The 17,546-nt window shown below is 36.0% G+C and overlaps 2 protein-coding genes across 17 annotated transcripts in view; one reads left to right on the top strand and one right to left on the bottom strand.

Moving 5' to 3' along the window:
* nfasca (neurofascin homolog (chicken) a) overlaps positions 1-2,577 on the bottom strand; it is a 176,762-nt gene extending 174,185 nt beyond the window's left edge. For all 15 annotated transcript variants that reach the window (XM_087271692.1, XM_087271699.1, XM_087271700.1 and 12 more), the window contains exon 1: positions 2,429-2,577. The gene's annotated coding sequence lies outside the window, so the exon portion shown is untranslated. The remainder of the gene's footprint in view (positions 1-2,428) is intronic.
* A 7,922-nt stretch (positions 2,578-10,499) lies between these two features.
* The window catches only part of pik3c2b (phosphatidylinositol-4-phosphate 3-kinase, catalytic subunit type 2 beta), an 80,417-nt gene continuing 73,370 nt past the window's right edge, over positions 10,500-17,546 (top strand). Inside the window, exon 1 of one of the 2 annotated variants that reach the window (XM_087273522.1) lies at positions 10,500-10,783. The gene's annotated coding sequence lies outside the window, so the exon portion shown is untranslated. Of the gene's footprint in view, positions 11,178-17,546 lie in introns of both variants that reach the window. The other variant, XM_087273523.1, reaches the window with a different exon arrangement.

Below are 17,546 nucleotides of genomic sequence, written 5' to 3'. Positions count from 1 at the left end.
TCAGCTGCTCCGAGTTTCCCCCTGCTCCAGTCAAAGATTAAAAACGGAAACCTTTTCCCAACAGACCTACAGCTGTTTACATATAGAGTTCATATGTAGAATCATAGATCAAACAGAATAGTTCATATTCATAATCACCAATATTCAAGAGGAGTCCCAAAATACATGCTGCATGCACATCAGATATGGATGGATAGACTTTAAAAATATGAGTTCCACTTCCACACAATTCCTTCAATAAGTTAACAATAAGTTAACTTACAGTTTTTTTCTGTCGCTTTGGTGCATTTCTCAAAACACTACTTACATTTGCACAACAGTTAATGCATTTCTCAAAACAATTAGTACACACTGCAAAACCTAGTTGGTAACCTGCAAAAGCATGTCACTTGCTCAAAATGGATCGCTCATTCCTCAAAAGCAAGTATTGATGTCAATGAAAGTGTCAGTGTCATCAAGATGAAAAGTCCTGACACCATTGTTTATGAATAAGATAGTCAAATGACTTTGTCATGTTTTCATGATGACAGTTCACTCTGTACATTTGTTAAAATGCAAAAAAAAGTCAGATTTTAGTGACACTTCCTTAAAATACTCAAGACAGCATTATATACTATTTGCACAGCCATTTGAAAACTACAGTAAAGTTAGACATTACTGCATTTAGTGAGGTTCTGAGTAGACATGGACCGGTATGAGATTCTGACGGTATGTTAACCTTGGATAAAAATATCATGGTTTCACAGTATTACAGTATTGCAACTACTGCTCTAAAATATATTCTATTTAAATGTCTGGGTAAAAAACAAGTATTTTTTTTCCTCTTTGAAAACAATATATTTTATTTTGAGAAACATTGAAAATATTTTGGTGCAGTAAACATGTCAGGCTAAATAATTCAAGTCAATCATTGACTTCTGCTGTTTTCATTAGTTTCAAACACACAGTTGTCTTTACAATTTAAAACAGCATCTTTGGATGCTTTTCAGCTGAAGATACTGTTATCCTAAAAAAAGGAAAACAAAACTTTTTTTTTTAAACGTACATAATCCTTAGGAAAGGTATAGCAGAAAATGTTGGCGGTTTTAAAACCTTGACTTCTCTAAACAGTGGTGTACCTTGAAAACTATGATGCATGTCCAAAAGCAAATGCAATTTGTTGGAAGGAATTAGAAACGGCTCTGATGTTTACAAGTTCAACTGACTAATGGTTTAGAGAATTGCATTAACTGTTGTGCAAATGTAAATAGTGTTGTGAGAAATGCACAAAAGCGACTGAGAAAAACTGTAATTGTTTATAAAAATTTAAGTGGATTGAACATAAAAAAGTAGGCTGTCCCCCAAAAAACATTAGCAATTGTGTTGTTTCAATTTAAATATGCAGTTTGAACAAGAAGCAAAAGTAATTTTAAATGTAGATAGAGACAAACAGACAGACAGACAGACAGACAGACAGACAAACAGACAGACATGACGGATAGATAAATAGATAGAAAGACAGACAGACAGAAAGACAGATATGTGAGAATACAGACAGACAGACAGACAGACAGACAGATATGTGAGAAGACAGACAGACAGACAGACAGACAGACAGACAGACAGACAGACAGACAGACAGACAGACAGACAGACAGACAGATAGATAGATAGATAGATAGATAGATAGATAGATAGATAGATAGATAGATAGATAGATAGATAGATAGATAGATAGATAGATAGATAGATAAAAGGCCTACAACTTTTTTACCCTGCCATCAAAGTTCATAAAGCCTAAGCCTAAACCCCCTTTTCAATACAAATATGGGCCTACATCTATAATATTCATTGCTGACATGATTGTCTGAGCCCTGCAGGCTATTTGTAAAAGTTCTTCCATACAGGCCAAACTAACACCCTAAGTAAAAAGTTAATTACATTACAATGCGATATTTACCGACAAAAGTGACCTCAATGTCCCTCGTGTAATGAAGCAGCAAAACGTTCGTCCTGTTCTCCGAGTATCCTTGAGCTAAAAGCGGCGTCCTGCGCGGGCCGATGACACTTTCACTCCCTCCGGCATCCGTGCCCGACACTCGGCCTCAAAAACAACTAACTTGACAGCCTCAAAACGCCCAGCTTTAATCATCTTAACATGCACGTTCACATCAGATGAAGCCGCGCTCACGTTTATCCATCATTCAGCGAGAATCTGCCCTGATCTTCAACAGACAGTGGTTGGTATGATTTGCGCAGAGCAGCAGAAATAAGACCGCATCACTCAGGGATGCGCAGAGAGGCTGAACACGCGGGATGCGCGAGGATTACCAGCAGCGGCCGAATTACAGAAGCACAGATCTAGCCTGCTTTCATCTGCTCTGGAACGAGGACAGTTGCTTGCAAATCATTGACCCTGACAGTGCTGTGATCACATCGCTCTTCTTACCTGTGTCGCTGCCGGTTTGGCCACATATGATGCGGTGTGATGCTCTCCCATACGCAGCACTGTAATGCGGTAAAGGCGGGTAATTTCCTCTCTTCGCACCGCTCTGTCTGCCTGTGCGTCCCTTCCAGCAGAGCGCGCGCTCGCTTCCCGAAGCTCGCTCCCGACTCCTCCAGCCGGACAGGTGTTCCGATCGTCTGCATTCGTGCTGCACTTCAATAACGTCATACAAATAAAAGCGTCAGAGTAACCCCACGTGATGTATGCATCTAATAATAATAATACAAAAAATACTTTAAATGTAATAGTATGAGCAAAAACACACCATGTGGATTAAAATAAAATAAAACACTTTTTATAAAAACTACATGAAATAGAAATCATAGCTAATGAAATAATACAGGGTCACATACACACTATGTTGATACAGGCAAAGGGATTATGGGCTGCTTTATTATTATTGGAATATTTTTGACAGGATTATAGCTACAAATTGGACTTAAAGTCTTACGTGTGCAGTGCATGTAAACATAAATGTGTAATCTGGTGCTGATTACTGGTTACACAAATTAAATGATTGCTCTGATTACTACTAAAACAAAAGGTTGCACTGCTGCATTTCTTCAAACAAACAATAATTAATAATAATATACTTTTATTTATTAGTGATGCATTATATACAGTTGAAGTCAGAATTATTAACTCTCCTGAATTATTTGCCCCTCTGTATATTAACACATTTCTAAACATATTAGTTTTAACAACTCATCTCTAATAACTGATTTCTTTTATCTTTGGTATGATGACAGTAAATATTTTACTATTATATATTTGACTTAAAGTGCGATTTAAAGGCTTAACTCTTTTTTCTGTAGACATTCATTCATTCATTTTTTTCAGCTTATAGTTCTTTTATTAATCTGGGGTCGCCACAGCGGAATAAACTGCCAACTTATCCAGTATATGTTTTAAACAGCGGATGCCCTTCCAGCTGCAACCCAACACTGTGAAACACACACTCTTGCATTCACACTCATACACTACGGCCAATTTAGCTTATTCAATTCACCTATACCACATGTCATTGGACTGTGGAGCACCCGGAGGTAACCCACACGAACAAGGGGAGAATATGCAAACTTCACACAGAAATGCCAGCTGACTCAGGGAGGGTTCGAACCAGCGACCTTCTTTGCTGTGAAGCGATCATGCTACCCACTGTGCCACCATGACGCCCTTTCTATGGACAGACAAAAAAAATTGCTTAAGGGGGTTAATAATATTGTCCTTAAAACTGTTTTAAAAAAAATTTTAAAAAGATTTTGTTCAAGCAGAAGTGAAGCAAAGAGAAAATACTTTGAAAGAGGGAAAGACTATTTCCAGAAATAAAAATTTAGGACACACTGTGAAAAAGAAAGAAAGAAAGAAAGAAAGAAAGAAAGAAAGAAAGAAAGAAAGAAAGAAAGAAATCACAGGTGGGTAAATAATTTTGACTTCAACTGCATATTAACATGGACAAGAATTCTATTACCTATCATTCCTGAGTTTTCAATTCACCAAAAAATACAAAAGATATTTTTACAAAAATATTGCTTCAACTGTTTGCAACACTAACATATCATTTACTAAAAAAAATAAATAAATAAGGCAGTAGACAGTTGAAGTAAGAATTGTTAGCCCCCCTTTAAATTAAAATATTTCCTAGATAAAGTTTAACAGAGCGAGGACATTTTCACAGTATGTCTGAAGGTCTTATTTGTTTTACTTCAGCTAGAATAAAAGCAGTTTTTAATTTTTTAAAAGCCATTTCAGAAACAAAAGTATTAGCCCCTTAAACTATAGATTTTTTTTCAATAGTCTAAAGAACAAACCATTGTTATACAATAACTTGCCTAAATATCCTAACCTGCCTAGTTAACCTAATTAACCAAGTTAAACATTTAAATGTCACTTTAGGTGTATAGAAGTGTCTGGAAAAATATCTAGTAAAATAGTATTAGAGAAGCATTATTAAATGAGATATAAAACTATTATGTTATGAAATGTGTTGAAAAAATCTAATCTCCTTAAAACAAAAATTGGGAAAAAATAAGCAGGGGGCTAATAATTCAGGGGGCTAATAATTCTGACTTCAGCTGTATATCCAAGACTCTAATCATTTTTCACAAAATTACAGTTTTTTTTATCAAATAAATGCAGCCTTTACTTTTAAATAATGTACTTTAATCTTATTTTAAATAAATAAATATCCAACCTATGAGGGACATTAGACTCAGGACTATTCAAAACAATATCTTTATCATGATATGCTGAAACACACTAATTCTTCATCAATGGCCTTCTGTTCCAAACACAAAGTGCTCTTTAATAGGGAGCTTTACATCATCTATTGCAATATAGTGACACTGGCCCAGTTCAGCAGCACATGTAGCACTATACATGAACAGAGCCACACAACACAACCCCTTGAACGCATATCTCCATTGAAGAGTATTACAAGTAGAAGAAAAGTAGGCTACAGACACAATTTAATAAAAACAGTATGACAATACAGGGATAATCTGCTTATGGATATTTATACAAACACTTTGAGCTACAAAGATGATTATAAAAAGCAGTTTATGACAGTCAAGCTAAAAAGAAAATAAATATAAAATAAATAAATATAGCAAAAATATAATTTCTCTGTTTATTAAAGACCCACTTTACCTAAATGCAATATATTTCATAATTAATATTTTGTTTCATACATAATTCAATTTATAATCATTACTTTACCTCACAATAGTATTTTTTTCAAAACTTTAAAAACCACAGAGCTTTTACTTCTCACTTTAAATTAGGTTCTCCTATTTATAAACCATTCTTATTACAAACTTGATGATTTTACGATGTTTATTATGTGTTGCCTGTTCAAATGGACATTGCTGACTTGAGTTTGAGATTTTTCAAATAGGAAGTTCATGTGGATTATATACAGCAAAGCAAACAACTCAGAGACACTGAAACCCTGTAATTATGAGCTGCTTAAATCTGATTTATTATATAATATAATTTAAAACAAACTTTTGATTTATTTTAGGCCCTGCTTTGGTGGACCTTTGAAAATACATCTGAGACACCAATATGATTCAAACTTAGCAGAAGGAATGTCTCCAGTGAGTTAAAGTTTACCCATGGACTGATATACTGAAAGCTGGAAATCTAATCTTGTATTCAGCCAGTTTGTTTTAGGCTCCTCAGTTTGCGAAAGTCAATCCTGCATACTAAACCTTGAAGACAAAGGCTTGCGCTGCCTTCCCACATTATAAACAGATTTGCCAGGCGCTGACAAACTTCACTGTGATGTTTTTGGAATACAAAGTAAACTGCTCAGTGATTTACCATGTTTTGTGCCAAGGTCACACAATGCAGGTCAAACTTGTGTGCTGTTCCCTGTTGATGCACTGAACACGTGTACTTTTATGTGTGCATCAACACTGCCTCTAGTGGACACAAAAAGCATTACAGGATACCTGCAGCCGCTACGCACACTTTGCCTAAATAAATAAAAATAGTACATGGCAACAAGGTTCTGGACCGGTTACTTAGTGGTCTTATTAAATGGACTATGATGACAACGATTATGTAGGCAGTTACCACAGTCTTCCCATATTCTTCTAAAGCAGGGGTTTCCTTACTCAGTCCTGGAAGGCCGATGTCCTGAAAAGCTTCAACCCTAATCGAACACACCTGAACCAGCTAATCAAGCTCTTGATGTACTAGAAACTTCTTGGCAGGTGTGTTAAAGCAAGTTAGAGCTAAACTCAGCAGGACACCGGCCCTCGGGAATCGGGACCGATTTTGGACTGTTCAAGTCTCATGATGGCATTATGAATTATGATGATAGTTTTATTGCAACACACAGTTTTGGCTTAAAATATAAAATAGTTGTAGTAAAATATTTAGTAACATATTACTTCATTAAGTGTTGCTAACACCAATATAATTTACTATATTATCTGAAAATGTTGAACTTCATTTTAATCATAGTATATGTTTTGGTTATTTTTGTTATTAGAATTAGATTTATAAATATTTCTGCTTTTATTTACGTTTGAGTTTTAATAATTTTAAATCTTAAACTTATATTTTTAGGCAAATCATTTTATTTTAGTTTTTAATCCAATTTTTTTTTTAGATTATTTTAGAGTTGTCTAAATAACATAACTTCTAGTCATTTTAGTAACACTTGAGGTAAAACTGACATATAATATTAATAATAATTTCAGGAGTTGATAAAGGGAACTTACCAAAAGATGGCGCCACAGTTTCATTTGAGAAAACTTAACAACACACAAGTGATTTTTATCATTTGTATTTGGCTCACTTTTTTACAATTATGAATCCATTAAGGATTTTCATAAGAGAGGCAACATACACACGCAATTCAATTTATCTTTATTTCTATATCTCTTTTACAATGTAGATGGTGTCATAGCATCTTAACATAGAACAGTATAGTATAATTACAGAGTTTCAGTCCAGTTTTGAAAGTTTCAGTTCAGTTTAGTTCAGTTCACTGTGGTTTAATTTTCACTGCTGAAAGTCTAAACACCGAAGAGGAAATCCATAGATGCGCAGCTCCACAAGTCCCAAAACTAAGAAAGCCAGTGGGGATTATGACAAGGAACAAAACTTCACCAAATGACAAAAGCGAAGGAAAAAAACTGAGAATTCATGTTGTAAATGTAATGTTTATTTATATAGCGCTTTTTACTATCTAGATTGTGTCAAAGCAGTTTAACATAATTCTAGTAAAGTCCAGAAAAGAAACCAGGCTTAGTTGGCCATGACCATTTCTCCTCTTGCAAAGCTTCCTGTGCAGAGCTGCAGTCGCCGGGACTGGAGAATGCTGGAAATCTATTATGGAGAAGCTGCAGGTATTGTAGGTCACAGGCGGGTGTTCATACTGGCCCACAGGATCAATGCGGAGACTTGTCTGTCACTGGGGTCTTTCAGGAACTAGTCTCATGCTCTCCACTCCTCCATGACTGGCACAGCATCTGCTTGTGATACGGCCTGGTCTAGTATTATGGAGACCTCGGCATTATAAAAAACACACTAACATAAGCATCGATGCCATTCAAATTATAATGGCATTTGGGAAGTGTTCCCGACTCATGTTGCCCTAATTAATGCAGCCTATAAAACAACACACACACTCACACACACACATAGATAACACGGTCATTCAGGGCCCATGCTGGCTCTTTGCATGCACTACGGTGGGCTACAGCAAGCCCACACCAAATCTAAACATGTCCAGTGCAGGCTAGCCTATGGCCCACAGCTGGGCTCTGTACAGTATATGAGCAGCCCACACTAGTGAACAGCCTACATTTAGGCCCACAGCAGGCTGTGAGCTCAGGCACATGCACACATAGGGCTCAACCTGTGCAGTGCACATACCCTTTTTAGTCTTGGATAGAAAGTGCCCTTCCAAAATGATCAAAAGTGCCCCCGCGACACCCCCCTCCGCCCATATCCCCCTTCAGTAGGCGCGCGACAACACCGCTTTTATGTAAAAAAAAAAGAAAAATTATTTATGTATTTATTTTCCTTTGGCTTAGTCCATTTATTCATTGGCAGTCTCCACAAAGGAATGAACCGCCAACTTATCCAGCATGTTCTACACAGGTGAGTCTCTTCCAGCTGCAACCCAGTACTGGGAAACATCCATACACACTCATTCACACACATACACTACGGACAAGTTTAGTTTATTCAATTCACCTATAGCACATGTCTTTGGACTCTGGGGGAAACTGGAGCACCCAGTGGAAACCCACGCGAACACGGGGAGAACATGCAAACTTCACATAGAAATGCCAACTGATCTAACTGGGACTCAAACCAGCGACCTTCTTGCTGCGAGGCGACAGCGCTATCCACTCAAAGATGAACATTGCTATTTAATTTGTTTGTTTCATTTAGCCCATGAAAATTATTTGCAACCACTTACCTTAAAAAAATCAGCAAATCAAATTAATATTTTTTCAGTGTAGACCTAAACTGGCCCGGGATGGGCAGGATCCACTTTAAAGTTTGAAGATCTAAAATGGTCCCTTCCCTGTTTTTTGTGCTTGAAAGACTTGTATATGAGTGACACTGTTACACGAGAGACTTGTTTTACCACGCTGTCAGTCCATTTATTTTCTCCAAACATGTTAGTGTTTGTATATCTTTAAGAACAGTATGCAGATTGTGGAGATTCCTTTATCTGTACCAGAAAAATCTTGCAAGTTTATGTATTGTTTTGAAGTGTATACACTATCACTTTCAAACTTTTAGAGCATATCTTGATTTTTGGATTGCTTTTAGGGTAAGGCGCATTGAATTGTATATGCTTTTAACAGATTTAGATTATTGGTTTGTTGAGTTGTTTTTGAATACACTTTTCTTGCTACAGTTAATGCTGTGTCATTCTTTTCACACTTACAAAATTGTCATACAACTAAAATCTGGCCTATTTTAAACATCGTTGTGTGGTTGAGGCTGAACCCCAGAAAGCAAAGCTTCATTGTATTAGCATTGGCTTTGCACCCTCAATTAATGTTTTTTTTTTCAATGATAGAAACAGATTTAAAAACACAGACGCATTGATGAAGTTAATGAGATAATTAAGTGATTAACTGAGTGTTTCTGAAAATTGATGATAAACACCTGCTGTCAACAAGCAGAATTACCGTGTGAGCATAGTTAGGGCTTCCTCAGGGCTGCCCATGTGGGGGCCAGCACTATGGGGACAACAATTTTGCTAGTGAGTAGTCTCTCCATGCCTTGTGCTGGCAGCCCACTGGGCTTATGCTATAGTCCTATGAGCCCACACATACACACACGCATGCACACAAACGATAAACTTTTTAGAACGTTGTGGTGTCACATTCAGTTTGTGTAGAAAGCTTAAAAAAAATAGTTAGTGTAGCAAAACATGGATTTCCTACAATATTTCCTTTGTAGAAATAGCTTTGTAATTTTCACAAGGGATTTTCCTCAACTTGGGCTGCATTTAGTCAGGGTTTGTCTATTTAGGTGCAGTGTTCTGCTAATGCATTCTCTTTTTCAGCATTTAGTATACAACATTAGTACGTTTTGTTGTTTGGTTAAAGTTTTTAAGTGTTCTAAATGTTGTGGATGTTTACTTTTGGCGAAGTAGAGTTTGGCTGGTCTGTGTCAAGTTATTTTGCTGACCAGTTGGCTGACAGCGTTTTGACCTTTTCTAGGGGTATTTGTTAAGATACAGTTTTTAGATGTTTATATCATCTGCTCTGTTTTTTTTTTTTTTACTTTGACATTTTAGATATATCGCACAATCCTTACAAATATTAACCATCAATTTACTACATATGGTAGTCAATGTGTCAAAAACATTACAACATTAGCCTATATAAAATAATAAAACAATGATTAATTATTGTTTCTCATATGACCAAAATGAAATTAACATGTTTATATTATATATACAAATAGTAATTTATAATTTTTTTCAGCTTTTTTGGTTTTATCAGAAACAAAAGTTTTTAACTTTTACATTACATTATAATATTACATGCCAGGGATCAAAACAGAAATGTATCTTATAAACAGATTCACAGTTTTACAGCTTTTTTTATTAGTACATTTAGAAATCAAAGACATATAAAGGTTTAGATCTCCAAGAAAAATCTAAAAGAAAGGTTTACGCTTACAAAATGTACACTTGTGTATAAAATATTTGGTCAAAAATATAACAAATAAAATAAATAAAAAGCATCTTGATGTTCATTTTGATGGTTATTTCCAAAAATAACATTTTCATATTTTAACATAACATCAGGAATTATACCACTAAATATATCTAATACATTTCTCCAAAAACTTTTTGTTTATTCACAATTCCAAAAAAGGTGAGACAGATCTTCAGAAACAAAAGTTGCTACGTTTCCACTGCAGTGCATGATGTCAGGCACGATGGGACGCAGTTACCAACATCCTCCTCTAGAGTCCGCTGTTGCTCGTCTCAATATCAATCTCCTGACTTCACACATTCTCCAATGAGAACTGGGCGCTGTGCGCTTTGAAGCCGAAATCCACCGTGCAAGTCGCCAATCAAACAACCCGGTCAGACACACAGCGAGAGAAGGAGGAAAGATCATGCGTCTCGTGTGGATTAACAGAGACGCGTTTGTGATTTGGTCCTGATCAATGCACGATCTTTTGCCACCGGACACCGGAAACGAGCGCCCGATCGCGATCTATCACAAAACAACGATCTAGAAGCTGATAATCGGCGAGCAGCACTATTATGACACAGGCGCTGGAGAGGCCGTGCACACGGTATGTGATGTGTTCTTTCCTTCACTATCACTCACTGAGCGCTCATACAAACGCTTCTTGTTTAGATACGACCAGCTGTTTTTGCGCAGTGGCTGTAAATTTTGTTCAAATCTTTGTGTTGGATTGAGCTTCACCAGAGCTGAGAACCAAACACTCGAGTGCTGCTCTAAATATCTAACATTTAACAGCTGTCTGGAGCTTTTAGAGGCGTTTGACCGCTGCCATCCCTCAGTGTTTTATCGGCAGTTTTGGTTTTTAGATAAGCTTATCTTGATATAGACTTCACAAGTTTGGGCTTCTGAGAACAAATTTTAAAAGAAATGTAACGTTAACGTTAGTTGGAGACTCTCAGCCATACACGGATAAAGTGTGAACAGAGGAACATTTTAGTTTGGTAAGATTGCTGTTTTATTTCGTTTACTTAATCTTTCGATATCAGTACTGGAATTAAGTATTGTTTTAAACATTAAGTTGTTTGCAAACTATTGGCTGTGGGTGCTTTAAAAAATAGATTACAGCATGATGGAGTCTGTTGCTATGCAGTGATATTGCATATATTTTGTAGTTTATTTATTTATCTATCTATCTATCTATCTATCTATCTATCTATCTATCTATCTATCTATCTATCTATCTATCTATCTATATATAGAGAGAGTAAATAAAGTAATATAGTAAATAGAAAAGCTAAATCAGATGAAAAACCTCAACTTTAATTCAAAGCATAATTTTATCATTAACATTTATTTTATATACGCTGCCATTTTAGTAAAGTCGTATTATAAAGACAGGCTCTCACTCTGTGTGTGTTTACACTTCATGATGACTTTTTGGATGAATCATATCAACAGGATTGCAAGCTTTGTTGTATTTTAACAAAATATTTCTATTATTTCTACATAATCACAGACTTTTATTTTAATTTGGATTCTTCATTTAAGCTTTCTGGAATTAGGTCTTTGAGTGTGCAAAATATGCACATGTTGTTTCTCAAGAACCACCTACACACCTACGACCTGTCAGACGGGGTTGGAAAAAAAAACAGTTATCAATGTTTTATAATCATCTGTTCAAACTACGTATAACCAGGTAGAATTGTGGTGTCTGAACTTTAAAGTCCAGGGGTCTTATTTATAAATGTTGCATATAATGGGTTAAAAATGTGTGTACGCCACTTCCCACTCAAAGGTTGTGATCTATGAAAACAAACTGAACAACAGAATGTGCGCAGCTGTAAGTAATCTCTTAACATATTTAACTTAAATATTGACTTAACTGAACGATTTTAAATCGTCACATCAGCCATAATCATTGATACATATTTGAAAATGTATTCTGGCTAGGCGTGGGCCGGTATAAGATTCTGACGGTGTGATAACCTTGGATAAAAATATCATGGTTTCATGGTATTAGGATTACCGTTCTAAAATATATTCTTTTAAATGTCTGGGTAAAAACTAAAACTATATTGAACATAATACAGTTTATGTTGAGAAACATTTAGAATATGTTGGGACAGTAAACATGTGAGGCTACTTAATTCAAATGAATCATTGACCTCTGCTGTTTTCATTGGTTTCAAAATCACAGATTCTTTACCGTTTAAAACGGCATCTTTGGATATCTTTTCTGGTGGAGATACTGTTGTCCTAAATTTTTTTTAAATTTTATATATATCCCAGATGTCTTCTTCACAACAGGTCAGTCAGACCATGTGCCATGTGTTTGGTTGAATCGCTTTCCAGTGAGCTTTGAGGCTTGAGAGTTTGGCCTTTTCATCAACCCGTTTCCATTTCTCCAAATTGGAGGTCAGATGTTAACAGTTAGTTCTACTTCATTGAAAGTTTGTTTTCTATTTGTCAAATGCCATCGCTGAATTTCCCAGCAGATACCACAGAGGCTGTGTTACCTCCTTGGCCAAACTTGCCACCATCTGTCTGTCAGATCCAAAGTAGAGTCGACTTGAAAGTCTTTAAGGCAATATTAGGGTGGGAAAGCCACAGGAAGAGTGGCGTATTGATGATGGAAGACCTCAGCATACGGCGCACATGCCTCGATCAGCTGGAGCCAGCATAAGCGAACACCCTGGGCATGGAGGGAGCCGTGTGATATTTGTTGTTGGGTGGGTGTTTTGGGGGAGGGGTGTACATGGGGGACAGAGATGACAGCGGTCTCTTTGTCTTTGGCTTCCCGAGCCGTGTGAACGTGTCTGAGTCGGCCCTGCCTAACGTGACGCCGCTGCCCTCACTCCTCCCTGTCCTTTGTTCAGCCAATCTGGGAGCCACCCCTGATTGAATGGGATTATATCCCAGCAGGGGATTGATTCCGGGGGCCTGTATTTGGCTGGCCTGGGGTCCCTGTGAAACAATGCAGATCCACCCTCCTTGCCACCCCTCCAGTCTTACTGCACCCCTCCGGCCAAAGCTCAGTCATGAGACCCTGCATAGGAAGCCCACGGGAGGCCGATGGTCCTGGGAATGTCTTGAAGGAGATGTGCGGTCCATCTGCTGGTGCCTGAGAATGCTGTTTACAAACACATCTGGTTTTTCAGAAGCGTCACATGAGGTTGTTTACATCCTTCAATGGCCCAGAGCTGACTCTAACACCACGTCCCAGCCAGGCAGGCATGGTTAATCTGAGGCCTTGTTTACACCTCTTATTAAAATGGGTTTCGGTCGATCGGATGACATTTAGAGAAGGAAGTTTAATCCGTCTATTTTGTTGTTTATTTTCGACTACTTTCTGATTAGAGAGTGCCTATGGGCAGGTGAATTGAGGGATTTTTATCTGATGTTGCGAAACAATCTTGCAGAATCGACTTGGACTCAAAAAAGCAACTATAATGTACTCAATTTGTCAGTGGATATTTTACAGTTACAAATGAGTAAATGTTAAAGCATTAAAACTTTTTTTCCCTTTTTAACACAATATTTTTTATTTTGAGAAACATTTAGAATATTTTAAAAGAGTAAACATGTCAGGCTAAATAATTCAAGTGAATTACTGACTTCTGCTGTCTTCATTCGTTTCAAAAACACAGATTTCTTTACATTTTAAAATGGCATCTTTGGATATATTTTCTGCTGAAGATACTGTTTTTCTAAAAAACTCAAGTAAAAACATGTAGAAAAAAATCTTACAAATACCATAGGAACAGTATAACAGAAAATTTTGGCTGTTTTAAAACCTTGACTTTTCCAAACCGTGGTATACCTTAAAAACAGTCATCGTCTCATGCCTACTCTCTAGTCTGTAACATGACATAGAACATTCACAAATCTGTTTCACCAAAGAGCTGTAAATAATGTAAGAATGCTATATTTTATAAATGTAATGTTGTGTCAAATACTAAAATAGATTGTAAGTATTTATTTTGTGTTTTCTTCTTTTTTTTATGGATAGATTTTATATAATATATATTTTTATTATTACCGTATTATGACCATATATTTGTAGAATCTGATAATATTTTCTTTGAATCAGGACAAACATTTTTTTCCTTCAGACCAAACTCACATTTTCAGTAGCTGATGTTTCAGAATGAGGTCAGTAGGTGGTCTTTTGAACACATGCAAGCATCTTGGTTTCTAATCCATAAGCAGTCAGATTTAATGTGTGTAAGGCACAGGAAGTGGTCGAAATTGCACAAGCTTAAAATCTTTTTGATTACATTTACACCTGTATTTAGTGTCATCTACTTGATTGGATCAACAAAATAGCAACTTACAATCTTAAGTCTTATTGATTGTGGTTGTCACTTTAAGCTGCATTTTCACTTTCATTGTGTTAAAATGCATACTGAAAGTGAAAGCAAATTGGTGTAAACCTGCACCATATCACACTTGGTTTTTAAACCATGCAATGTGCGAGTCATCGATGTTTACCCGGATCTCCATATGCACATGTTCATCTCAGAAGTTAAACAAGCGACTGCCTGGATGATTGGCTGATGGAAGGCCTAAATGCTTCTTTCTCATTTGTTTATCTGGAAATCACCTTTTGTTTGCTTTATTTATGTAGTTAAAATAAAAACATTGGTTCAAAATTATCTGTCAGACAGATGCCATTTTGTTTCCCCTTCTGTCTTTGTTCTGGTGCCACTCTTCTGGTGTAGGGTGTCAGAGTTTCCTACAGTTGTGTTTGTGGGCGGAGAAACAGACCCCCTGCCACTGTTGTCATGTTTCTGAGGAAACAGCAGGTCACAATGGTCATGCACTTAAAGGGATCGTTTAGCCAAAAATCTCAGTTCTGTTATCATTTACTCTCTTTCATGTCATCCCAATACAAAATGATTTTACTTATTCTTTGAAACACAATGGAAGATTTTTTAATTAAATTTTTTTTTTATTAGGTTCATAGGTCAGACGTTAAAATGTACATAATATTGCTGCATATAGATATATGCACTGATACAATTCACCAAACAAAAAATTATCTGGAAATGGAGTCATACACTAAATAAGTATATTAAATAGAATAATAAAATTAGAATAATAGAATAATAAATAATAAATAAATAAAAAATACAAAGAAAAGATTGGAATAAAGCCAATTAAGATATAGGTGTCTCCTTATTTTTTTTAGAAAAGGGCTCCAGACTATCTGGAACTGTTCTGTGTTTTGTTTGATTTCGGACCAAATCTTTTCCATTTGAAGAGCATGTAAGAAAATCAAAAACCCATTGCCGATAAGAAGGGGGAGCTGCTGACTTCCAATTCATAAGAATAAGTCGTCTAGCCAGTAAGGTTGCAAAGGCTACACTATCAGCCTTTAATGAATTTAATTCAACATATTCTGGCAGGATTCCAAACGGTGCTGTTAAGGGGTTTGAGTCTATTGGTAATGAAAAAACAGCGGAAACACACCTGAAGACTTTACCCTAAAAATCAGACGGTTTCAAAGTAGACCAGAAAGTATGTAACAGTGTGGCTGGTTAGGTTTTACACCAAAGACAAGTTGGGTCAAGATCAGGGAAAACTTCATTCAGTTTAGTTCTAGAGTGTATTCTGTGCAAAACCTTGAATTGAATGAGAGTATGCCCGTTTATTGATTATGAATGTATTCTTGCAAGAAGAAGATCCCAGATATTTTCTTCAATTGTTAAATTCAGTTCCTCCTCCCAAAAAGCCCTCAGTACATGTGTTGAGATTGATTGTTTTGTGTTAACAATAGGAAAGATTTTAGAAATAACCCCTTTTGAAGAGGTATGATGGTTGAGTATATCATCAAGTACTTTTATTTGGCACAATGGGAAAATTAGAAAACTGCTTATGGATAAAGTTTCGAAACTGAAAGTATCTAAATAAATAAGAACTGGGTCTTTAATTACATTTGTATTTAACTACCAACAAAGTCTTTTTAAGGCAAGTCATTTCACACGATGGCCATCTTTGAAAGGCCTCTCGTGCAGTATGCCCGGACATTCTGTCCAAATGGGGAAACATCAAATTCTCCAAAATTGTTGGCCAAACTTACAATTATAGTACATATTAGGAATCGCCAATAAAATTAAACAACCATCGTCCCATAGGTTTCACCTTTAAACATCCTGATCAAACAAAATCAGCATATTTTCAGGTTGTTCGAGCTAATGCGTATGCGCACTCGAAACGAACAAGATCATAACACCAACCTTATTTATGGCTGTTCTACACATGATCATCCTCTGCAAAAATGATTGTCAGATCCCACTGGTCTTCTGAAGTAATCCACAACTTGGTCTTGATGGCGAATCTCCTTCAGAAGTTACAGTGTTCTTTATTTACACGTTTGAGTAGTTGCTGTCATGTGATGTTTGTTTGGCAGGGCTGACTGTACCTTGTGTTCGTTTCATACAGATTACAAATTGTTTTTAAGTATAGTCGGTTCATTTAAAAGCACAGATTTCAAGTTTTATGAGGATATATTTCTTATGTCTGTGAAGCAAATATTCGCGGAGATTCCAGTGCTTTTGTTACCACCAAACGGTTGTAATAAATACTAGAATCACCCACTATTTGCTGAGTGATTGTCTTAAAATGATCCAAAAATTATTTTTGTTATTTTAGTTTAGACTGAAGATTATTAGAAAATGGATAGAAAATGTCTTTTTTGTAGCCTGAAATTACAAACATTTGAAAATTGCAGTTTTTTTGAAAGTGATACTGTTATTGTATCAGTGTAAAATATAGAAAAGTGAATTTGTGATAACTGTGTCTAACCAGAAATTATTTTTTTCTAACTTTGCAATCTGTAGAGAATATATATATATATATATATATATATATATATATATATATATATATATATATATATATATATATATATATATATATATATGTATATATATATATGTATATATATATATGTATATATATATGTTTTTAGTGCATTGAGTAAACATATCTTCAGTAAATCTTTGGAGTTCAGTTATGTTGTTTTGGACTCCATTGAACTAGGCCCAATCTCAGTTCAACCTCTTAGCTCTTCCCCTTTTAACAACAAACACGCATATGTTTTAATATTCATAACGGCGTTTGTGTTTTACCGTCATGCTTTAAAAAAAAACACACACACACAAAAAAAAAAACCACTAAAATTTCAATATCTATTATGCATAGTACTTACTCCTGTATAGTAGTCCCACAACATTTTGTCAATCGATGACACTCGAATAACCGGTCAGAGAAGTCTAGTGTCTGGGAATGAGCTTTTTACAGTGTCTGGTATAACGTTAGGGTTGTTTTTTTGTGATTACATAGATGACGTGTGCAGGTGTTGTGCT

This window comes from Danio rerio, chromosome 11, assembly GCF_052040795.2.
Source record: "Danio rerio strain M-AB ecotype USA chromosome 11, GRCz13ab, whole genome shotgun sequence".
Taxonomy (NCBI): Eukaryota; Metazoa; Chordata; class Actinopteri; order Cypriniformes; family Danionidae; genus Danio; species Danio rerio.
Note: the sequence above shows the minus strand (reverse complement) of the source record. Positions and strands in the feature narration are given on the sequence as shown.